Source organism: Lepidochelys olivacea, assembly GCF_965140295.1.
Source record: "Lepidochelys olivacea isolate rLepOli2 genome assembly, chromosome: 5".
In the NCBI taxonomy this organism is placed as follows: Eukaryota; Metazoa; Chordata; order Testudines; family Cheloniidae; genus Lepidochelys; species Lepidochelys olivacea.
In genome coordinates this window covers 21,676,538-21,702,279 of record NC_140415.1, presented here as the reverse complement: position 1 = coordinate 21,702,279, position 25,742 = coordinate 21,676,538, and the positions used below count along the sequence as shown (strand labels likewise).

At 43.9% G+C, this 25,742-nt stretch overlaps 1 protein-coding gene across 4 annotated transcripts in view; it reads right to left on the bottom strand.

Moving 5' to 3' along the window:
• NEDD4L (NEDD4 like E3 ubiquitin protein ligase) overlaps positions 1-25,742 on the bottom strand; it is a 374,946-nt gene that overhangs the window by 208,802 nt on the left and 140,402 nt on the right. The gene's annotated exons all lie outside the window — the stretch shown is intronic.

The following is a 25,742-nucleotide window of genomic DNA, read 5'->3' as shown; positions in this document are numbered from 1 at the left end:
CTTAAATGATAAAAAAAGTATATGTGTGTGTGTGTATATATATATATATATGGGTAATACTTAGTCCTGCTTCAGTCCAGGGGATTGGACTATCCAGGTCCCTTCCAGTTCTAGATTTCTGAGAGAGATACACATACATACATACACACACATATATATACACACACACACACACACAAAGAGAGAGAGAGAGTGTGTGTGTGTGTGGGTGGGTGGGTGTGTGGGTGTGGTCCTACTGAAGCAGGATTAAGTATTACCTAGAGGATGTACATTGTCAGGCCCTGCCGACTTGAAGACATCTAACTTGCCTAAGTAATTCTTAAACGTTTTATATTCTGCAGATCTTCATCCAATTTCCCATTGGTCCACCATACCCATTTAATAGAAATAAATGTTTCATTCAGAATTAAAATAGTAATTGACCAAATTCTAACCTTTGGGTTTTGGAAAAGGTCTATTGCAAATGGCAGGGGCCATAAGGTCAAGTGGTCACAATTTTATTGAATCATAAGATATCTCCTAAAACACATGTACTGGCACCAACCAAGAGGAGTGTGGGGGAAGGAGGAGTTAAGACCACAGCCTCTTCAGACTGTCAGCATGTCCCCTTCTTTTTGATGTTCCATTCTATAGCATTCCAACATTTCGTGGGCCTATCCAGTCCATCTTACTCCCAGGCCTGAGGTAATTATGAAGTCTTCTACTAGTGCCTGGGTCACTATGTGAATCCAATCCCCTTCTCTGGTGAAGCTGGGCTTATACCAAATTTGTAGGAAGAAGGCATTATCTCTAACTCCCGAACCCACAAAAGTCGTAAGCAGCTGCCATTCCCCTTCCATATTAATTTTATCTCCACTGAGGGAAAAATCTCACCCATGCAGCCAGGACCAGCTGCTTGCTACAGCTCCACTAGCCTCCAAACTCTTTCCTTACCTGATTTCTTCTCTTGGGAAGGAGAAAAGTAAACCCGTTCCTAATATTGCCCCTAGAATCCCATATGTTATGCCCCTGTCATAAATATAAAGGGAAGGGTAACCACCTTTCTGTATACAGTGCTATAAAATCCCTCCTGGCCAGAGGCAAAGTCCTTTTACCTGTAAAGGTTAAGAAGCTCAGGTAACCTGGCTGGCACCTGACCCAAAATGACCAATGAAGGGACAAGATACTTTCAAATCTGGAGCAGGGAAAAAGGCTTTTCTCTGTCTGTGTGATACCTTTGCCGGGAACAAATCAAGGATGCAAGCCCTCCAACTCCTGTAAAGTTTAGTAAGTAATCTAGCTAGAAAATGCCTTAGGTTTTCTTTGTTTTGGCTTGTGAAATTCGCTGAGCTGGAGGAAATGTGTATTCCTGTTTTTGTGTCTTTTTGTAACTTAAGGTTTTGCCTAGAGGGATTCTCCATGTTTTGAATCTGACTGCCTGTAAGATTATCTTCCATTCTGATCTTACAGAGTTGTTTTCTTATCTTTTTTTGTTCTTCTAATAAAGTTCTGTTTTTTAAGACTCTGATTGGGTTTTTGGCGTCTTAAAAATCCAAGGCTGGTCTGTGCTCATCTTGTTTATTCTCAAGCCTCCCCAGGAAAGTGGGTGTAAGAGCTTGAGGGGATATTTTGGGGAAATAGGAACTCCAAGTGGTCCTTTGCCTGATTATTTGTTAAATCACTTGGTGGTGGAAGTGTTTTACCTAATCCAAGGGCAAAGACTTTGTGCCTTGGGGAAGTTTTAACCTAAGGTGGTAGAAATAAGCTTAGGGGGTCTTTCATGCAGGTCCCCACATCTGTACCCTAGAGTTCAGAGTAGGGAAGGAACCCTGACAGCCCCCTTCATTCTTCCCTGCCTTACCACCTGAAAAAGATGGCGAAGTGTTAGGGTAACATCTAGGGCCACTTTGAAGTGGCAGATTATTGTGATCCAGCAGACGGATTAGTGAGTCCTATTGAATCAAAGCTGCACAGTGGGCCGCCCAGTCTCATTCCTATGAAAATGTGCATGGCAGTATGGAGAAGTCTCAAAGTATATGAAAGAACTCTCACAGGAGCTGAAGGAGAAGAGAACCCGGTATGCTCCAGGAACCTGAACTACCCCCTACCAAGCTTGTGCAACTCCCAATATCACCATTCACTCTGGGGTATCAATTGCAGCCTGCCCTTTATGGTTTAAGTGGCAGCATATTGGTAGGACCCAACAAAGCAATTAATGCATCCTGCTACAACTCTGCTACACAGCAGAGAAGCGGAATAACCTCACACAGACTCAACACCAGAATGTGGGACTGGACCATTCACTCCCACCTGAAAAGGAAAGAAACCCATAAGAGAGCAGTAGCTAGACTGCTGAACTCCTTCCATGTCATCTTTCCAAGGATGCAACACAGCAAATGGGATGGAATCTGGGCCTGACTGGAGAAAGGATGCACAAGACAGATTCAGATGATCGTCCAAATTATTTGAAAGGAATTTCTGAATCCTCTATGTTTTCATCCCCACTACTTTTCACTATCTGAAATCCAATTAACTAACTAAACTGCTTGATAGTATCACTGTGGCACGCAACTAAATTTACACCACACAAGAATTTTAATTTACCTTTGAAAATGAAATATTACAGTAGGATGAAGGAAAAAAACAACAACTCCACATTGTGCTGCTCATTATATCAATAGCTGAGCTACCGCAAATGTAATTAAATTCACACTAATCACCCTGGTTTAAATGAGATTAAAGCATCACACTGATAATAAAAAATGCATCTAATTCATATGGAACTGTAGATTGTTTAATGCACAACATTTACTATCTAATATTTACTGTCACAATAACCTAATAAAAATGCAGAGTATACCAGCCAATAATTGAAAATCAGGCTATTTTGTTAGACTTAGTAAAATATTGCCTGGTGGGGAGGAGGGCAATATCCAGCCATACCAAATACACCTTTCAGCCTCTGGCCTCCCACAAGGCCTAAATATCCTTCACAATATCTTGCTTTTATTGTCTCCAACCTACCACCACTGGCTGAATTTCTAGCTCACTCTGTTCAACCACTGGATGTGGGGTGTAAGGAATGGTATTGAGAGATTATCATGGCTACTAAACCTTGTTCTTGTTCATACCAACATAAATCTGGAAGAGCAAATCTATTCAATTTTATAGAATTAGCCCTTGTATAAAAGAGATCATAATCAGGCTCTCAGATTTCCAGCTGTGCTGTATAATAAAAAAATTTGAGGGGGCTGCTCATTAAGCAATCTGGCATTCGGAGTATACATGTAAATTAAGCATGACATGTCAGTGGACGGTGCACAGCTTGTCATATTTGGAGTTTCAGCTTCAAGTGTACGCTATTTAAAGGATTTCTCTCTTAGGTCACTTTACCCTCAATTCCCCCTCACACAGAGCAAAGCTCTACACTTTAGAAATATGTATCTTAGGACTTCCTGTGTAACACATCAGGTAAAGCTTCTAGCCAGAAGAGAACAGAGACAGAACATACTGGCCCAATAGCAGGGATGGCCATACCCTAATTGGCATATACATTCACATACTGTATAAAATGCAATAGAAACAACCATGTCAGCTTGCACTTCTAAACATGAACCTTAACATGTTTGCTAACTGCAATAAAAGCAAGATTGCATTATACTAATAGAGCTATTAGAAAGAACAATGTGGACATTAGCCTCTGTACCATTTGTTTTTAAATATAATGAAATATTACAGATATTTAACAGCTATTTTTTGCCTTTGATTGCTTCAAGTTAAGTCCATTGTGCAACCATAAGTTCATGTAACTTCAAGTTATTTGCTTCCCTACTAACCTATGCACTTGAGCTGTCATTCTATAGATCCAATCAGACAGACAATGAATGATTATACATTCACTTAAGAAAAATTGTGTCAGTAACCAAATCCTAGAATTTCAAGCAATAGCAGAGATTATACTGGCCACCTATGTACAGCAAAGTGTGAAATTAAGAGACCCAAGTACATACTGTTATTGCAAGACTGAGAAGCAATAAGAAACGTATGCTTTGTGACTAGTCTGTGATTAAGCTATTTTGGAATTCAGTCCTGCAAGAAAAGTACAAACATTTTGGAATGTTACCCATTCCTCCCTCTCTCTCAACCCATGTTCTCTCTAACTGAATTATCACCTTTGTTTTAAGGTTTCTGTAACTATTGTTCTTCGAGATGAGTTGCACGTGTCCATTCCAAGGTAGGTGTGTGCATGCCCAGAACACAGTTACTGGAAATTTTTCCCCTTAGTGGTTCCCGCCAGGTGGGCTGTAGTTCCCTCTGATGCTGCGCATTCATAGTGTCAGTATAAGGGGCCCTGCCGACCCCACGCCCCTTTGGCTTCTTCTTATCAACTGACTCCAATAAAAAGGGATGGAGGACAGGATTGGGAATGGACATATGCAACACATCTTGAACAACAATAATTACAGAAAGTTTAGTAACTGTTCTTTCTTCTTCAGGTGTTCGCACATGCCCCTTCCAATGCAGGTGACTCACAAGCAGTTGCACAGCAGGTGGGCTCAGAGTTCAAGAACAAGCTGACTGCAAGACTGCAAGGCTTAAGTTGGCATCATCTCTAGCTTTTTGGGTGATGGCATAGTGCGCTGAGAACATGTGCACCAAGGACCAGTGTCCTGAATAGGAACTTGCGCTAGAAAAGCAGTCAAAGAAGCCTGTGATCTTGTGGAACAAGCAGTCAGGTTAGCCAGAGGCAGGATGCCATACATGAGGTAATCTAAGACAAAATCCTCTGGGCGGAGATGGAAAGGCCCTTCGTTCTCTCTGTTATCGTTACGAACAGCTGAGTCAATCTACAGAACAGTTTAGTCCTTTGCCCGTCTAACATCCAAGGAGTGTAGGTGCTGTTCCTCTGTTCACATGCAGTTTTGAGTAGAATACTTGCAGAAAGATTGCTTGACTGCAGTGGAATTCTGAGACCACCTTTGGAAGGAAAGTTGGGTGTGGATGCAGCTGTACCTTATCCTTAAAGAAGATTGTATACAGCGGTTCTGATGTGAGGACCCGGATCTCCAAAGCCCTTCTGGCCGAAGTGACGGCCACTAAGGCAGCCACTTTTCAGGAGAGGTGCAATAGCAAGCATATTGCTAGCCGCTCAAAGGGTGGACCTGTAAGTTTGGACAGGACAAGGTTTAGATCCCAGGGAGGAATCTGTTCTTTTACCTGGGGAGTATACCCTCTCTGGGCCTTTAAGGAAATGGATAACCATCTTGCGTGAAACACTTGGCCACTGGGTCCATGGGAACCGGCGCCCATGCAAAGGCCATTTTGGAACCCATGGAGGTCTCCCCCAGGCCACGGCACAATCTCAAGATGTTCATACTCTGTGGTCTCAGATAGTAGGGCATCTCCAGTACCGCGCCACGAGACCCCTGACCTGGACTTTGGCGCTGAGCCTGGCACTGAGCCTCAGGAAGAAATCCTGAGAGTCTTGGTCAACACAAGAGGGAGGGATAGAGGCCCCTGAGCCAGTCATAGCCTCCTCCTCTTCCCCAGATGAGGTGGTGGCATAGCAGGTGTCTCCCCACCTCAAGATGACCACATGGCCTACCAGGACTTATTAAAGCAGGTGGCCTCAAACTTAGGTAAACAAGCAGAGTTGGTCAAGGAGATAAAACACAGCCCATTGGACATTTTGTCGGCAAAGGTTCCCTCAATGGTAGCTCTACCACTCAACAAGGCTATTATGGACCTGACTAGAGCATTGTGGCAGACCCCCGCTTTCCTTCCACCTATGGCAAAATGGACAGAGTGGAAATACTTTGGACCAGCCAAAGGGTATGAGTTTCTTTTTTTGCACCCTCCCCCAGGGTACCCTGGGAGTGGCAGCCACCAATGAAAGGGGATCGACAAGGTCAAACAGGCACCACACCCAAGGCGAAAGACACAAAGAATTTAAATCTGTTTGACTGGAAAGCCTAATCTATAGGAGCTCTGCATAGCGAACCAACAAGTTTTGCTTGGCTGCTATGACTTTAATATGTTGTAGTTGATGCACAAATTTAAGGACTTGCTCCCCCAGGAAGCTAGACAGGAGTTCTCTTCATTGAAGGAAGAAGGGGAAACAATAGCGAGGGCCTCCTTACAGGCAGTCCTGGATGCTGACGATTCCACAGTTAGATTTATGGCCATGGCTGTAACCACGCACAAAAGCTTGTGGTTGCAGTCCTCAGAGTTTCTCCAGGAGGTACAGCAAACCCTCCAAGAGCTCCCCTTTGAAGAGTCCTCTCTCTTTTCTGAGCTCACAGACACCAAATTCCATGGACTTAAAAGATTCCAAGGTGACCCTGAAATCTCTGGAACTGTAATGCCCAACAGGTATCCAGAAAACATTATAGGCCCCAACAGACTGACCGTTATTTTGCTGAGCCAGCCACACAAGACCATTGAAGGAGGAAGAACAAGGGGTTCGAATGTAGACCTCCCCTCCCTCCCCCCCGCTCCTCTGACCTCCTAAACAAGGCCAGTGCAGTCCGCCCTCAGACACTCAGGGAGCTCAAAGCGCTCGTTTTGACGAGACGCTCGAGTACATTTCAGTCCCCTCAGTACCGGACTCGGTTTCCCCTTTGTTTTCCAACCACCTTTCCCACTTCCTCAATGCCTGGACCCACATTACCTCAGACCATTGGGTACTAAGCACAATAGAAGTGGAATAAAAATTCTCCAGTTTTTGTCTGCCTCATCTTCCTAACCCCCTACTCCCCTTTCCTCTTCAGGAACCCTTATCACGGACAACTATTGAAACAAAAAGTCCAGTTCCTCCTTCGAGTGGGAGCCGTGGAAGAGGTTTTGTATCATCTAAGAGGAAAGGGGTTCTATTCCAAAAGCCAAAGGTGGTCTCAGACCAATCATAAATCAGCATCGTCTCAACCACTATCTCAACAACTTAAAGTTGTACATGATCTCCTTGGCTTCATCATTCCCTCACTGGAGTCAGGGGATTGGTATGCTGCCCTTCATCTAAAGGATGCATACTTCCACATACTGAATTTCTAAGGCCACAGAAAGTTCCTAAGATTTGTCCTCAACCTAGTTCATTACCAGTTTGCAGTTCTTCTGTTTGGCCTATTGGCTGCCCCACAAAACTTCACCAAATGGATGGTGGTAGTAGCAACTATCTTTGGAAAAAGGGGAGTTCACACATTCCCGTAACTTGACGACTGGTTAGTCAGAGGCCGGTCTAGAGCTCAGATGGAATCCTACATCCATCTCAACCAAATCAACCTTCTGGGAATTAGGTCTACTGATAAACAAGCAGAAATCCACTCTTATCCTAGTACAAACGATAGAGTTCATTGGGGTGGTTATCGACTCCGTACAGGTGAAGACCTTGCTTCCAGAAGATCGGTTTCAGTCAGTCACAGCCCTGATCAGGTCCCTTCAGACACATCTGATCACGACTGCCCGTAAATGTATGAGCCTTCTGGGCCACATGGCACCATGCACATACACAGTGCAATGCACAAGACTGGGTCTCAGACCTCTCAAGGCCTGGGTGGCCATGGTATATTCACCTTTGCAACATCACCTGGACTTGGTGCTCACCGTCCCCAGTTCAAGTCCTCGATTCACTGACATGATGATTGAACCAACACATGGTCTGTGTGGAAGTGCCCTTTTGCAGCCCCAACCCTCGGTATCTCTGGTCTCCAATGTGGCAGTGCTTGGCTGTGGAGCCCGCCTAGGGCCAAGTGTTCAGGGGCACCCCTGCGCTTGGGGCTACAGCATGGTAGGAATGGCCTGGGGAGCAGCGTGGGTGACTATAACAGTGGGAAGAGTAGGACCCCACTTTGGACTCCGATGAAGGGGATGAACTGCGGTGAGGAGACCAAGGCAGTGCTGACCTCCTCAGTGCTGGTGATCAGCACCACAGAGAAGTCCAAGCAGAGGCTACGAAAGGGGGCTTTTCCCTAGAGGATGGCAGTGGTACCAGGTGAAGGCAGGGAGACAGATCTCTGCCGCTCAGCGGTACTGATGCCAGAACCTCTAGGAACACCAGGACTGGTAGTGAAAGCAGGTCTCTGGCTGCTGCAAATGGCTATGGAGTCAACAGTACTGTGAACTGAACGGTACACTGTCTGAGGTGCTTGGTGCCAATTCTGAGCATGGCTCTGAAGCGGCTGCCTTCATGAGATGGACCTTCAACCTCACTTCCTGGTACTTCTTGGTGCGGGGTTTGAAGTCCGTGCAGATCTAGCAGCAGCATTTCCTGTGAGATGCCGCTAAGCATTTGAGACAACTCGAGTGCGGGTCAGTCAATGGCATCGGCTTGCTGCAAGAAGTGCAGGGCTTTAAGCCTGGTAACCAAAGCATGTCCTGGCACCGGGGAGTGGACAAATCTTGCCAAATAAGCACAGAGGCATCCAAAACTATCTAACTATTAAAAACTAACAACTGACTAAGTAACAGAACTATGATAACGATATACACTAAAGAAGAGAAGGAAACCACTGGGAGGAAGTTCCAGTAACCGTCACAGGCAGTAAGAAGGAACTGAAGGAGTGCAGGGTTGGCAGGGCTCCCTTGTAGCAATGCTATGAGTGAGCAGCACCAGAGGGTGCTGGAGCTGACCCGATGGATATCACTACAGGGAAAAATTCCAGCAACTGTGCTCGGGGATGTACACACACTTACATTGGAATGGACATCTGCAAACACTCAAAGGAGGACTCTTCATTTTATTAGCAAATGTTCTAAGTATTATAACCCATTTTACAGGCGCTGGAAGGATACTTCCCCCATTTCTCATGCCAAATGGTCCCAGAAGCATAAGAGAGTCCAATGGAGTAATTTTACCAGCAAAACTGTGGAGGCAGAACTCCGATCCACATAGTACCTCAGGCCCATCCTCCCACCCGATCCCCTCCAACACAGACAAGGCTGTAAATACGTCCCCCTCTCCAAACATTCGCTCCCTCATTCTTCTTTTCAAATTTCTAGTCTCATCATTTGTTCCTCCAAATATTATCCTTCAAAAACCCCATATCTCCACCTTCCAGACTACAGTATCCTTTATCTTCCTTCTCCCCCTCAGTTGTCTCCATTGATCACACCCCTCGACTACCACCCAAATTTCCAATCTCACTTCCTGTGCATTGTGTTTCACCTACTACACACACACACACCCTCTCCCTCATGAGAATGAATTTTGGGATATTAATAAAAACAATGTTTTCTAAATGAAATGGACAACCAATCAGCCTAGTCCATTGCTTCTACTTTTTTTATCCCTTTCTCCCTTGGCCTTCTTTAATAATAATAAACATTGTATTGCACTTATAACAAACATGCAACCTTAATTTATCCTCTTTGTGCGTATGCATCATAATACAGCCTGTATTTCCCTCTTTTCTATTTTTAAACCACACACCCTGATTCCTTCAGTGAACAGGACAAATCACCAAGTATGCAAATGAACTGGAGGGAGGGAGTGGTGGATGATCTCTCATGTCACAATGTGACTGTTCAGTTAGCGGGGGCAGCAAATGTGCACTGCACGCAGGGTGGGGAGGGGAGAGGGAGGAAATCAGGCTTTACCAGTGTTCCGATTTTCCTATATTTTGTCAGGAAACCAATGACATGCAAACCCAAAATGTGTATTTGAGATCAACCCCACATGCTAATTAGTGGCTGAAATTTAGTTCAAATTCCCCAAGGTATGTTTACAAAAAAGGGGTTGGGGGGGGCGAAGGGGGCTGCGGAGTGAGACACTGGGGTACAGACACGGTGAAACTGAAAATTCTGGCGCAACCTTAACAATGGTATTGCTACCGTGAGACCATAATCTTAAACTTAGAGGAATGCTGAGGCTGTTAAGTAATCTGACTGGCAAATTTACAAGTGTTAGGTCTCTAGTAATACCCTGCTCATATGAATTAAAATCAGCCTTTAAAAAAAAAAAAGTTTTATACCACTTCTTCACCTACCCTCCAACCCCACTGTTATACGAAACACAATGTACTTTTAAAACAGAAAACAACATTGGATATATAAATGAGTATGATTAATTCTAGTGCTGTTCTGCAGGCCAGTAATTCTGCACAACTTGTATGCCTGAGAAAATGTTCTTTTATGCACCTCAAATATTATTTCTCAAAATAAACCACCACTACACATTTAATCAAGCATTCTTGCTAGTATACCAGCATAACTGAGCATGTTGATACATCTCAGAACAGTATTCAGTACTTGGTAAGCACTGCCGCAGATCCACCAGAGCAGCAACTCTCAACCTTTCCAGACTACTGTACCCCTTTTGGGAATCTGATTAGTCTTGCATACCCCAAGTTTCACCTCACTTATAAACTACTTGCTTAGAAAATCAGACATAAAAATACAAAAGTGTCACAGCACACTATTACTGAAAAATTGCTGACTTTCTCATTTTTACTATATTATTATAAAATAAATCAATTGGAATATAAATATTGTACTTACATTGCAGTGTATAGCATATAGAGCAGTATAAACAAGTCATTGTCTGTATGAAATTTTAGTTTGTGCTCACTTCACTAGTGTTTTTTATGTAGCCTGTTGTAAAACTAGGCAAACATGTAGATGAGTAGATGGACTCCCTGGAAGACCTCTGTGTACCCCCACGGGTACGGGTACCCCTGGTTGAGAACCACTGCACCAGAAGAAGTGCTTGCGAAAAATCAAGCATTTGTTGAACAGACAGTTTTGCACCTAATTGGGCATCACATATACCCAGAGAAATAGACTTTAAGGCCAGCAGGGACCACCAGATCATCTAGTCTGACCTCTTGTATGCAACAGGTCACCAATACAACCCAGCACCTGCACTCTAAGCCCAACAACCGAAATCCACAGGGAGAGAACAGGAGGGACCAAGCTACACCAGTGCCAGAGACCCCTGCAATGCAGGGGAATGATTAAATGAGATATACCCAAGTGACATGTACCCACACAAATATGCAGAGGAAGGTGAAAGTGCTGAAGGCCACTGCTAATCTGACCTGGTGGAAGATTCCTTCCAGACTTCACGTAGGGCACTCAGATCCTGAGCATCTGAGCAGGAAGCAGCCAGCTCAACACCTGAGAGAATACTCAGTGCAACGTCATAGCCCTGGCCCTCCCCATCCTATGTTCCAGCTCCAGCTGTGGCTATTCCTGGTGCTTCAGAGGAAAGATTAAACAAACAAAAAAAAGATCACATGGAGGCAGTGGGAGGCGGGGGGGGGGGGGAGGGAGGGAGAAGGGATTCCTCCCCTGACAGCTGTAGGTGGCCAGCTGAAACCCTGAAGCAGGAGCTTCTTAGGAACATAAGACAAACTAGAAGTGATCCCCAGGGCTGTTGAGCCCCTACCATCACAGTTACATTCAGACATTTCTCCAGCTCTCTTAAAACTAAAATTGTTTGCTTATTAGGAGGTTTTTCCAGAGCCTCACCCTTCTGATGGTTAGAAACCTTCATCTTAATTTCCAGCCTGAATTTGTTCATGGCCAGTTTATATCCATTTGTTCTTGTGCTGGGGGTGGTGGGGGGAGAACAGGGCTGAGGGCTCCAGCTAGGAGTGCGGGCTCTGGTGTGGGGCTGCGGGCTTTGGAGTGCAGGCTTTGGGAGGGAGTTTGGGTACGGAAGAGGGCTCAGGGCTGGGGCAAGGGTTTGGGGTGTGGGAGGGATTGAGTGTTGTGGGCTCTGAGAGGGAGTTTGGGTGGGCAAGGGGGCTCAGGGTGCTGGCTCTGGGCAGCGCTTACCTCAGGTGGCTCCTGGAAGCGGCCCACATTTCCCATAGGCTCCTAGGCGGAGGCACAGCCAGGCGGCTCTGTGCACTGCCCCCATTCACAGGTGCCACCCCTGCAGTTCTCATTGGCTGTGCTTCCCGGCCAACGGGAGCTGCGGAACTGGCACTCTGGGTGGGGGCGGTGCGTGGAGCCCCCATGGCCGCACCTCTGCCTAGTAGCCGATGGGACATGCCAGCTGCTTCCGGGAGCTGCGCAGAGCCGGGGAAGACAGGGAGACTTCCTTAGCCCTGCTGAGCCGCCAACCAGACTTAACAGCCCGGTCAGCAGTGTTGACTGGAGGCGCCAGGATCCCTTTTCAACTGGGCATTCCGGTTGAAAACCGGACACCTGCCACCCTACAGCCAGCATCCAGGCAGAAGTGGGTCTTGAAGAGATACATGAATGAAAAGAAGGTAGTGGCCGATAAACCAAACTGAGCGATCTCTTGACTTCACTTTTGAGAAAAGACTCAGAGGTCGAACCTTCCCTACATATTTGTAAATGATTTTACAACAGATTAATATATCTTATAGCTACTAACTGTTAGGGGGCTTATTCCTTCACCCACTTACTTCCCTGGTCCTTCTCACATGAACAGAGAGCAACAATACCCGAAATCCAAAGGTGCAAACAATTCAATGTTTATTGGGGTGAACTTCCAGCAAGCATGATTCCAGTTTCCTTCCTTAGCGTCCCCCTTCCCAGCTCTGACACCACAGAGCCTTACACCTGTATCCCTGTTCCCATTCCTGCCCTTAGCCAAACATGATTCCAATTTCCCCACCCCCATTCCCTGTTCCCATTTCCCCCCACACACACCCACTCACTTCCTGATTGACTGCAGACTATATAGTAAAACTTGAGTTCTGCTTAGCTATACCTTAACCAATCATTTTCCTGAAATTTAACTAACCAATCCTAACATATTGTAACATGATTATTTAACCAATTATATCCCACCACCTTAACTAGTTTACACCCAGCAAAATGAATTTCTACAGCAGACAGAAACAATCACAGAACCAGACAGAGATTATACTGACAAACAATAGGGAAAATGGAGACTACAGTGATAGAACAACACAGAAATGAGGATTTCACATCCCAGCTATTGATAAGTGAGTTCTTGCCAGACAGGATGCTATCAAACTAAGTTTCCGTTTACATTTTCTAGGCACTTGCCTTTCTCTGGAGGCGATAGGCCATTATCAGGACAGGATTGTATTCCTAACAGCCCAATAGCACCTTATTTCAATGTGACTAGTTTGGAATGTGAGGATGTGACCTGTTCGCTTCCCAGCTTATGGCTACCTCTGCTGCTTAGCCAAAGGCCTTAACCTAAGAACAGGGCCTCAGACTGTCACAGTAAGAGAAGGACCTTACACCGGCAGACAGTGATTTTGATTCTTTCTTTTATACCTCTATAACCAGTGAAGTGATAAGAATACACCTAAATTCTTAGAGTCTAGGCCTTTACAGACAGGCTTGAATACCTATATCCTAACACTAACCCCTCCCTACCACTATAGAAATGAGATTCAGAAAAGGGAAATAATATAGGTACAAATTTGGGAGAGGCATTCCTTCTTTTCTCCGTGACATTTTCAGTATTTTTGAGAGAAGGGCATGGCTATTTTCCCACAGGGAAAGATACAAAATGGATTCACTGAAGTTTTAAACACAGCAGAAGCAATCTTTTCTCTTTTAGAAGATTTTAATAAGTCCAGTAACAACTTTTTTTGATTACACACTGATCTTCTAGTCATGCCTGGGACCTTTCCTAGTTAATTTTTTTAAAAGGATACAAAAAAGTAATAAAAAGCAAGAGATCATAAGTTTACATGAGTACAAATTAAATTTGCACCACTTTGTCCAGTCATTTACAAAGTGATGGCCATTAATTTAAATGTCTTGTTCATTGTGTCTGTTTGATTTTGTACTTTTCCAAGAAAAAAACTTTATAATGTAATATAATATTTATTAAAAAAGTACAGTGAGGAACATAATCCATAAGACTTGAAATCTCATGAGTTATTTCAGCCACTCCCCAACAAATTCATAGCAGAGTATACATGAAAAGCACAGCCTATGCAACCCCAGAGCAACAACTGGATGAGGGGAAAAAACAAAAACAAAAAGACCCTTAAGAGGCAACTGCCAGTTTGAAAAAGCAATTGCCGTTATCAGCATGCAGATGCAATTAAATGGTGATGTCACTTGTTGGATCAGCCTGGCTGAAGTGTTTAAGTAACACATGTATGCAAAAATAGGCCATTTTCAGCCTGGGGTCTGTGTATAAAACATATGGAATGTCAAACTATTATTTTCCTTCATCTGACTAATCTCAAACGTGGAGCCTTATAAACACAGGACATTTATTAGAAATCCAGTTAAAGTTACTTCAAACAAAATATGAGGAGAAGAAGCAATTATACTCTACAGTGACTGTATATATCCATTCCAAATCTCTCCTCTGATCAGGCGCATCGTTTCTCTTTTTGTGCTTTGTAGCCGCAGCAGTGCTTAATCTGTGCCAGGGCTGAGCCGCGGCTCCTCTAGGCTTGGCAGTTCATAGCCCCGGCACCTCTGAGCTTGCTGCATCAGTTATGAAAGTTAGAAAAAAAAAAAATTGCTTAAACCCCAGAATTACAAATTAAGCACTGAGCTGGAGATCCTTAAAGATGAGACAACATCCTTGAGAAAGAGCAAGCACAGAAGTCCATACATAGATGGCCTACATATTCTTAGTGAATTTTTCACACAATGTTTTTAAAATTAGTATTTAAAATCTTTCTAATCTTCAGGGGGACTCTTCAGGAGGGGTGAAATCAAACGCCATATTTCAGTGGTTCTCAAATTGTGACATAAGCGGCAGTCAGGTGGTATAGTTGAGTTTAAATTTTATAATATCAGACGAAGAATCCATTCTAACTAGACTGCTTAAGAGTTACAGAAGCCCTATACCACATAATTTGCAGGTTTAGATGCAGTATACCGTCAGATTTATTGCCCTATGTTGCAACAGTATCAAGAACCATTGATCATGGTTGGTCTGGCTGTTATACCAATAAAAACAAAAACCAGCCGGATCTTATTAAAGGGGAAAAGGCAAAATACCACATTTATTGTGAATATAGAAAGAATCATAGTAAGCAGTTAGTTATAGCTATAACATTCCATTCAATCTCACATTTATTCACACATTCATTCATACAAACACACAGGTTCTGCAAGGTTGTTATCATAGTTACCAGCCTCATGCCAAGCCACTGGCCAGGTGGCCTGGACATGAGGAGGGAGCAGGGCCTGGTCAGATGCTCATCTGATGCTCCTGGAAGTTGGTTTGAAGAATCAGACCCCAAAGTTCTCACTTTCTAGAGTCCATTTTTATAGGAATTTCTTCCTATGCCAGTCTATGGGAATTGCTTCATCATGCTGTTGCTGAATCAATCAGCAGATAGCACATTCCTGACGCTCCGTGCTGCTAGATGTTATCTTGTTCTTTGGTTCTCCCATTCTTGAGGCTGTTGGGTGGATTTCAGTCTGCCCTCCGGGGGTCCTCTGGTTATTTCCACTTGATGCCTTCTTCAGCCGAGGGACACTGGATTCTTAGGCTGGCACCGGCCTGATCATTCAGTTATTATCCACACCAAGCATCCATCCACATACATCCTCTATCTCTATTTTAATCACAATTGTTAATACAACAAAAGGGTGGGGAGTCTCTGGGTGCTGTTTCTGTTGTTACAGCGTATTGCTTTGAATCTCTCTCTGTGTGAATTGCTTTGAGAACAGTCTCTGTCTTAGAATGTACTAACGCAATTAACAGCTTGCAAGTTTCACACATAGAGGGAGAGAAACAGTACCAAAAACCAAAAGACCTCTTAATTAGTAATACCTTGGAATTTAAACTATGGGGAATCAAACTCATTTGTGATTTTAATTCAGAACTTCTTTAATATGATCCAACATGGCCACATAATAATTTTTTTTAAGCCTCAGCCAAGTGGTGTTTGGTGAAGTACAGCAGATCTTTTGGTGAGAGCTAAAGGATTAGAACCAATCTTGGAATCCTATATAAAAAAAAAAAAACCCAACCATGTACTAAGTATAATCTGTATTTCCTCACAGCCTCCACCTCCAAATACCTGATGCCCCTTTCAAACACAATAGGTGAAATCCTGGTCCCACTGAAGTCAATGGGGGTCAGGATTTCACCCCATAGCTCCACTCTGCAGCCAAAGCATTTTGGTTCTCAAATCCTGGGCTATATTTGTGCCCGATGTTGAAACAGTACAAAAAGGGAGGAAGACATACTTCACAGTAGTACCTAGAGCCACTACATTCCACTGTGGCTAGGTTTACACTATGACCACTGGCAGCAGCATGTAGGGTATGTGTAGCTACATGTCGCAGTGAAAAGCAAGCTGCATCCACACTGCAGTGTGCAGCATAGGTCAGTGAAAGACTCTGGCGGGGAAAGACTTCAACAGCAATCCGCATTGGGACACTACACCGCTGGCGTAGACAGGGAGACACAGCTTGGACAACTGAAGAACCATGTAGAGTATGTAATCGTGTACATGCCCCACCCTTCAAGTGTGTATTTACCTGCATAAGCCATGCCTCGCTGACTATTAACACACGTGCAAGGATTCTATGCGCTATCAAAAGAAGCCTGCAGCATAGATATGCCTCCGTGAATTCAGACAACATTTACCTACCCTGTGTTTGAAATCCTGGGGAAGAGGATACCAGTTACCAGGCTTTTACAATTATTTTTTGTAAGCAAAAATTTTAAAACTAAAATGAAAACAACGAGGAGACCAGTGGCCCCTTAAAGACTAACAAATTTATTTGGACATAAGCTTTTCTGGATAAAACACCCACTTCTTCAGATGTATGGAGTGGATACAGACTAACACGGCTACCCCTCTGATACTTAAAACGAAAATAGTTCATTTAAAAACTGCTTCTAAAGTCTGATTTTTTAAAAACACAACTTAAAACATAGGTAGCATTTTTAACCCTTAAACTGTAACCCAAACCATTTTTTACTGGTCTTTGCTGACCAAAATGTGGCATGTCTGCAGGGCCGGCTCTAGGTTTTTTGCTGCCCCAAGCAAAAAAAATTTTGGCTGCCCCTCCTCCCCCCGCCTTTTTTTTTTTTTTTTTTTGGCTTTTACACGTTTGCACTTTGCAATGTTTTTTTGGTTTTTGTTTTTGACTGTTTAAAATTAAAAAAAAAAATGAACATTGTAGTTAGTGAAATAAAACAATTTCCTACTACTGTACTCATTTAATTTTAACAAAATCACAATTACAAACAATTTGAGTTCAACTATACACTGTAATGATGAGTTCAATGTAGTGTCTTCCGGTGCAACAAAATAAAAAAAAATCGACGATTCGACTCATTAAATAGATATTAAATGGATATTCACATGTAGGATGTAGTTTTGAAGGACCTTTTTTCACAATAATCATTAGCATTACATCAGTAATTATGTTCGGCCATGTACTTGGATCCGATCCTATGTCAGTCTCATCACCTTCCAATAATTATTCTTCCGTTTTAGATTTGGATAACAGTTCTTCATTTCTGGACTCTTCAGCGGAAGTAGTAAATCTTTGGATGGATTGTGATTCTTCGTCTTTATCAGTTAACAAAGATAATCTTTGGTCGGATTGATGTTCATCTTTATCAGTTGATAAAGATAATCTTTGGTTCAATTGGTCTTCATCAGTTGATGAATAATCACTTTCAAGGCATTGCTTAGAGCTTTCTCCTTGATTGTCAACTTTTAAAAAAATACTTATTTGAAGTACAAGATTAGTTTTTCTAATTCTTTTTGACGTTTCTCTATTTGTTGCCGGTAGGCAGTACTGGAAAGTCGTTTTCATTTTTGTCCCGGCATTTTAGCCCTATAACCACTGGCACCAACGCACCACGGAAATTGGCGTGAATGGCGCCAATAGGGCGGCACAGTATACACAAGTAATCGTGATTCCTGATTTAATTAATCAATAACCATTAACGTTTACACATTTACGCACGTTCACATTATGAGTGACCGTGTCACGATGTGACACGATATTTTTCACTTCACGCTCCTATCGCACTGCTGGAGATTTTTTTGATCTTCATGTATTATTTTTTTCGTACATTGGTGGATTTTTCTGAAAAAAAGAAGGATGGCCGGAATGCTGCCCCTGGAAATGCACCGCCCCACGCACGTGCTTGCTTTGCTGGTGCCTAGAGCCGACCCTGCATGTCTGCAGAGAATATACTTGCATAGCTACATCACCATAGCTATGCCAGTATAATCCCATATTTTAGAGACAGCCTACAAGCACAGAAGGAGTTTTTCCACTGGGGTAACAACACCGTTTCCTTGAACAATGGTAGTGAGGTTGAAGGAAGCATACTTCCATCGACATAGTTAATCTACACTGGGGATTAAGTCAGCGGAGTCAGGAGTGTGGTGCAATTATGCCAGCCTAACTTGTAAGCATAGACCAAGCCTAAGGGCTTGGCTTCACTTACATTTTATAGCACTCTAACTTGCTGGCTCAGGGGTGTGAAAAATCACCCCCCTGAGTGCAGCAAGTCTGAGCGCTTTAAAGCGCTAGTGTAGACAGGCTCTGAGCGGTGGGAGAGCTCTCTTCCAGCGCTCGCGCGTGACCACACTCACACTTCAAAGCACTGCCACAGGTGCGTTCCCACGACAGCGCTTTGAAGTTTCCGGTGTAGCCATGCCCTAAGACTGAACTCAAGGCCAGTGCATGAAGAAAAATTACTGTCATTGTAATGGATCTGAAAATAACCACACATAATCAGGCACATTCCAGGTGAATTTGTTTTGTAGTTGAAGCATATCTGTTTTTAAAACAAGAGGAAGGTTTATAGATTTCTTGTTTGCATAGAGACCAAGGTTGTGAACAAAATGGGCCAAATTCTGTCCTGACTCACACCTTATGCAACCCCACTGACTTCAGAGGATGTAAATTCAGAAGCATTTGGCCCATCATTACTGAAGTTAAATAATTAGAGCTGATCAAACTATTATTATTCATTGTGAGTTTAGCCCCTTTTTATGTTTTGAGAGTGGCTTGCATGAAAATCCTGATTTTGATTAATGTATTAGTCAGCCATCAGTATTCAAAGAATTCTGATGAATACATTGTCAGCCTTTTGTTTTTTTCATAAATTGTTCACTTCAGCTATTTATTATTCATTATTTGCATTGGGATCATTTAAGTCACATGATATTGGCTCTGATCCACCATTAGATTAAGAAAACTTTATAAAATGAAGAACAAACACTCAACTTCCAAGTTCACAACATTCATTCTAAAATAAATAAAAATGTCAGGACTCAAACATTCACAAATATGTGGTGGTCATCCCCAGATACTCAAGATGAATAATAAGCTTACACCAATCATTGCAAACACAACTCAGCACTTTTAATTGTGAAAATATTAAATCAATCAAGTTTTAGATTCAAATAATTCAACTAGTTCTTTACAAAAATAACCATCACCTTTAAGAAACACGTGTTTTGTTTTGTTTTTTGGTTGGTTGAAAATGAAATCTAAAATATTTACATATGTAACATTCCTTCTAGTAAGAACTAGCTCACTGGATGCCTTTGCTTGTATAATGACAAGTTTCAGACAGGCAGGAATGTGTTTATGTATTTTCAGAGTAGCAGCCGTGTTAGTCTGTACCCGCAAAAAGAAAACCTCAGACTCAGATGTTTGTCAACTGCTGGAAATGGCCCACCTTGATTATCACTACAAAAGGTTCTCCCCCGCCCCCCGCCTGCTGGTAATAGCTCACTTTGCCTGATCACTCTCGTTACAGTGTGTATGGTAACACCCATTGTTTCATGTTCTTTGTGTATATAAATCTCCCCACTGTATTTTCCACTGAATGCATCTGATGAAGTGAGCTGTAGCTCACAAAAGCTTATGCTCAAATAAATTTGTTAGTCTCTAAGGTGCCACAAGTACTCCTTTTCTTTTTATGTATTTTAACAATCATTTACATTTAACTCTTACCGCTGGTTACGTTCGTCAAACAATGTAATAAATGAGACCGTTTCAGTACAACCAGAAAACAAACTTCTTCTCTGCTATTCTGCAAGTTTGATCAAATATGACATTTACAAACATTCCAGGCTGCACAGCTCAGGTCACATCCTAGAGCATACATAATTAGGGTTGCCAATTTTGGTTGGACATATTCCTGAAGATTTAATCACATGACAATCTTTAAAGATTAATCTTTAATTCCTGGAGACTCCAGGCCAATCCTGGAGGGTTGGCACCCCTATACGTAATTAACCTTTATGCCAAACCTCTTTTTGTCAATAAGAGTAGCCTGTAAATCTGCAATGAGCAACAAATGTTACACCTAACTGGCAACCTAATTTTAGTCTACTCTGAATAGGCAACTGAGATGTATTTGATTTTAATATGTTGCTAATTTAGCTATAAAATTCTTAAGGTTTACTGCTGTAACAAGTAGCCTTTTATCCTGACAAATAAAAATGTAAGCAGATTGCACCAAGCAATTAAAACTGTACACGTTATTTGGCTGGATGCTCCAAGAGTTCCGTTCAATTTTGTTCCCACATTTACACACTTCAGATTATTTAATAGACATACTGCCCAGGATCTATCTTTCAGCATTATTTGTTCTCTTTAAAAAGGGAGGGGAAATGCAGTCAGGAAAGACCTTGTGTTATCACAAAGTAAAGTTACACTGTAGTTATTAAGAGAGAGCTGTCTGCAGTCAAAGCTATAGCTAAAGTCTAAAAACTTTCTTGGCACATGAACTATAGATGTAGAAATTTCTACTAGCTAGCGTGCAATGGCAGGTAGCCAGATAAGGATTAGCTATTAAATTTACAGAGTACACAATTGCCATTCACAAGCACTATATCAGAGGATTCAAATATACTATCCTCTGCACCAAAACAGTTCCATTCAACAATCTCCACCATATTGATTTTTGCTGGCTGCCTTGCTTCGCCATTCTGTTCTGTATCCATGCTTCCCACTGCATCTTTTTACGGCTGATTCTATGCAAGGAGATGCAAATCCAGCTTGACGGTCACGTACCAACCTTTGGTTTTGCAGGGATGGATGCTGCACGTCAAGTGAGCATATCTGATTTTGAGATTAATTTTTGGATTAGAAATGCACTTTGACTCTCCAAATATTTCTTCTTCTCCTAGATATATGGCCATTCTCTTCCACTGGGAGATATCACTGGAGACAGGAAGATCACCCCACCCTCAGAAATATTCAGTAGTTAAAGAGCCTTTCAGAAAACCCTTTAAAGGTTTAGATGCAGATATCACTTAATACAGAGGTTCTTAAACTGTGGTCCGCGGACCACTCCAGGTGGTCTGTGGATAGTTCCCTCTAAGGTGCGTGCCTGGGTGGCCGCACACAAGAGAACAAAGGGCCACTCACCTAATTAGTGGAGTTGTGCAGGCGTGGTGAGAGAAGGACCTACTGAGGCGATCTGCCAGCATGTTCCTGACGCTAGGAAGGAGACAGGCCTTCAGGTGGATTGCATGTCAGATGCAGAAATCCCATAGGCGGAGTGCCTCTTGACAGAGGGCCGACGAGCGTGCTCCCCCTTGCCTGTTGATGTAAAACATTGAGGCTGTGTTGTCCGTCAGCACTCGAACCACTTGGCTGGATAACTGTGGGAGGAAAACCATGCAGGGTAGGCGAACCACCCTGAGCTCTTTGAGGTTTATATGCAATGTCAGCTCCTCTGCAGACCATATACCTTGCATCCTAAGCTGTGATGGTGAGCGTGAACACTGGTATGGAGACCTATGTTAACAGGCGGGTGACCGGTACTGAGAATCCCAATGGAGGCTTTCACAGGATCGGCATCGTACTGAAGGGGAGCGGCTACGATGCTCCCGGTACCGGGGTCGCAGGATCATGTGTGCCTCGGTAATTCTACACCATACTACAAGCGACCAACACTTAGAACCCGCAGAGCAATGTCTGGAATTTGGAGACCGGCGCTGAGGGCTCTGATTAGTAGACAGCACTACATCCAAGGCGCGGTGGTTCTGAGCAGTCGAGTGCTGGCGAGGCACTCCCTGAGGTGGCGAGCGGAGCCACGTTGATGGGGACCGAAAGGGTGGTCAAAGGGCAGGCTTAACCCTTGATCTGGGAGCTGCCATCACTGGTGTAGGTGGCACCGGAGGGACAAGAAATCCTGCGCTGCCTGCAGGGCTTCTGGAGTCAACAGCATCTCCAGGTGCCAGACTCCCGTGGCGCTGTCCGGCGCGTCCTGGCATGGGCTAACCCGCTCAACTGAAGCTGGGGTCTGACTCCCACTTGGAGGTGATGAGACGCCCTTTGTGGGTCTAGGCTCGCCTCCCGCCCTTTCCTTGCCCTTGCGAACAGGAGACAACCTTGCCCAGTCTTCCTCTTCCTATTGGCCAGTGCCAGGGAGGTGGATTTTTGTCCCTCCAATGACAGTACCGGCATGGCGCTCCACACCGAAGCCACAATGCTGTGCACACAGTCTGATCGCAGCTGCTCCGGTGTCGGCGCCAACTCCATAAAGAGCGCTTTAAGTTGGATGTCCTGCTCTTTCTTAGTGTGAGGCTTAAAGCTCTTGCAGATGCATCACCTGTGACTAATATGAGGCTCCCCTAAACACCTTAAACAACTCGTGTGAGGGTCACTGACTGGCATAGGCTTCCTACAACAGTCACAGTTCTCAAACCCCGGGAATGGGGCGTGCTCCATCCCAAAGCTAACTCTGGGACACTAACTAAAAACACACTAAGGGAACAAATACTAACTGATATAACTATTTATAATAGAAGGTTCGCAACGAACAGTTCTAGAGAAGGAAAGGTTTGCCCAAGCAAAGCAACGTTCCAGCACCGTCACTGGCGGTAAGAAGGAACTGAGGGTCGGGGGGAGCCAGTGGTGCCCCTTATAACGCAGCATATGAGTGCCACTCCAGAAGGCACCAGAGCTGGTCCCCTATGGATACCACTGAGGGACCAGTGCATGTGGCAAGCACACACACCTCACATAGATTGCACATGAGCAAACATTCAAACAATATTTTTTATTAGACAAACTTCTGTTGGTGAAAGACAAGTTTTTGAGCTACACAGAGCTCTTCTTTAAAAGAAAAATGTTTAATACATGAAACTGAACTATATCACTTAAAAATTTTTCAAAGAGAAAAAGTTCTACTGCACTGTTATGCAATGGTGTTCAAGAGCATAGCAACTATTTACTAGCTCATATTGTAATGTAAGAGCAGAGGTGAAAGTAAGCTGGTACGCCCTGCTACGGTGTACTGGCAAGAGCTGGTGCGTCGTACTGGGGCGGCCTGGCTTCCCCAGGCAGCAATTTAAAGGGCCCGGGGCTCCCAGCAGCGGCTGGAGCCCCAGGCTCTTTAAATTGCCACCAGAGCCCGGCTGCTGGAGCCCTGGATTAGCGGCAGCGGGGCTCCGGGGGCTATTTAAAGGGCCCTGGCGGTAGAAGCAGGGGAGTCCTGGGTCCTTTAAATAGCCCCCGGAGCCCTGGGGTAGCGGCGGCAGCGCAGGGCTCCGGCAGTGGTTTAAAGGGTACGGGGTGGTAGTGGTGGCCAAGCCCTGGGTCGTTTAAACTGCTGCCAGAGCCCCCGGCTGCCGCTGCTACCCCAGCAGGGGAGGGCACTTACTGGTACAGGGCGGGCCGGAGCTGGCTCTGGCCCCCCCCATACCCGCCCCTTCTGCCCGAGGCCCCACCCTTTCTGGGGGCCAGAGCCGGCCCCAACCCAGCCCCGTACTGGTAAGTCCCTATTTCTACTTTCATCCCTGGGTAAGAGCCTCCTCAAAAGGACTGTTATGTGCAGGGTGCGGCGTTCCCAACACTTCCCATAAAAGGCCAGCGTCTATGATAACCTCTGACAGTCAAACTCCCCATCACTTGCCTTCACATGGCAGGGGTGTTTTTACCAGAAATAGGGATGTGAAAGGCAGGTATCTGGTGCTTTTAGAATAACCAGATTGGTGGGGCCCTTTAGTCTGGGGGTACAGGGGCAGCCTACTAGGAGGAGGAAAATGTTGATCTCAAACCCCCATCCCCAGGTTAAAAGAAGGCTGGCATTGGGTTGTGGCAACATCAGTACCTTGCTGTTGGTGGTTCACCAAGTCTAGACAAACAAGGTGGGAAGAGAGTGGGTGTGTACCTAGTCTAACTGGGGAAAGGCCGTTTTACTGTGGTGTATGAACATTTTCTTTTTGTGGCAAGTTACCAAAGGCCAATAGTAGATACCAGTTATAAAGAGAGGTGAGACTGGCCTCTCTGCCAGGGATTGCTGCCAATGGTAGGAGGGCATTTCAGCCCCATTCCAGAAGTTTGCCAATCTGAAGCCTGGGAACCTCCGACCAATAGAATTTCTGGCAGCCAGCATGTGAACGGTCCTCTGGAGAGCCAGGGGGATAGGAGGTTAGAGTGAAGAGTCAAATGAAAAGCAGTAACCTAGACAGACAAATAAACCCTATGACCATAGGCACGTAGGGATTCACATCCTACACACTAATGCATTAATATTTGTATAAGGTATGTCTTGTAAGGCATCACATGAAAGCAACTTATTAATATCGTTGCAAAATGCATGTGTTAAAGTTATATGTGAAGTTATGAATTCCCTCTGTATGCTGTTACTAAAACATGTTTAAGGCCAGACAGCCTAGCCTAGGTAAAGATGACAAACAGGTCTGTCCTAGACAAAGGATTGTGGGTTTACATCAATTTACATATTAGCAGTAAACAAAGCCATTGAGCTAAACGGCAGGGGTTATATCCTGATCCTTAACTCAAGAAACAGAGAATGAACATGGCTCCGAGAGACCCAGAGACTGAATCCCCAGGTGGTCTTCTTGACTTGTAAGACAAAAGCATTTCTTTGGGGATATAAGGAAGAGAGAGAGACTCTATCTTTCTCCTTCATCTTAGGAGACAAAGAAACCAAACCACTTGACCTCTGTGATGAGTCCTGACCAGGCTGGCCAGTAAAAAGCTGGAAAGGAGACTGTACGTGAGAGAAATCATCTTGAACAAAGATTGTATCTTGCTATATTAAGTTTTAGACTTTCAGATCTGTTTTCACTTTTATTTGCTTGTAACCACCTCTACCTTTCTCTCTTTTACTTGGTATTACTTAATCCATGCTCTTTTGTTAATAAACTTGTTCTACTTCTGCTATAAACAAATTTAGTGCTGTGTTTGAAGGTGATGTACTAAGTCTTTAATGTTCTTATGGCTACAATGACCCACTAAGGAAGCTGATAAGCAAAATATTTCATTTGCCAATATTGAAAGTTGCATTAATGCTAATATTTGGTGCAGCTCATCATTCCAAGTTGGATCCATGCTGTGTATCAAAATGAAGGCTGCAGACAGAAATTGGTGAGTTGGTGGGCTGAGCCCATTTCTGCACAGGTGGCCAGAAAAGACAGACAGGTTTTTCCACAACACGCTGTGGAAGTATTCGGATAGCAGCTCAGATTAATGTAGCGCTAAGAACTCTAGGATATGCCCCAAGAGGCCTATCACCTCACACAATGGAGTACAATGATAGTGTGGATGCAGTAACTTGTGTAGGGCTTTCAAGTGTGTGCACTCTTGCCTCAATTAGGGCAACTCTAGTGGTCACACGCGAGGGTCAATGACTCATGTTTGCACTGAAGAAATACTCTAAAAGTATCCTCACAATACCCCTGAGGGACAGGTAAGCAAGTATCTCAATTTTATAGATACTTTAATAAAGTTACTTGCCCAAAGCCACATGAGTGACAAATGTAATCAACAGAAGACTCTCAAATCTGCAAAGAAAAAAGCTTACGTGAGCAACTAAAGCTCTTTAAGCACATTTCTCAAATTTGCTGCGATAAATTATTTTAGTGAAC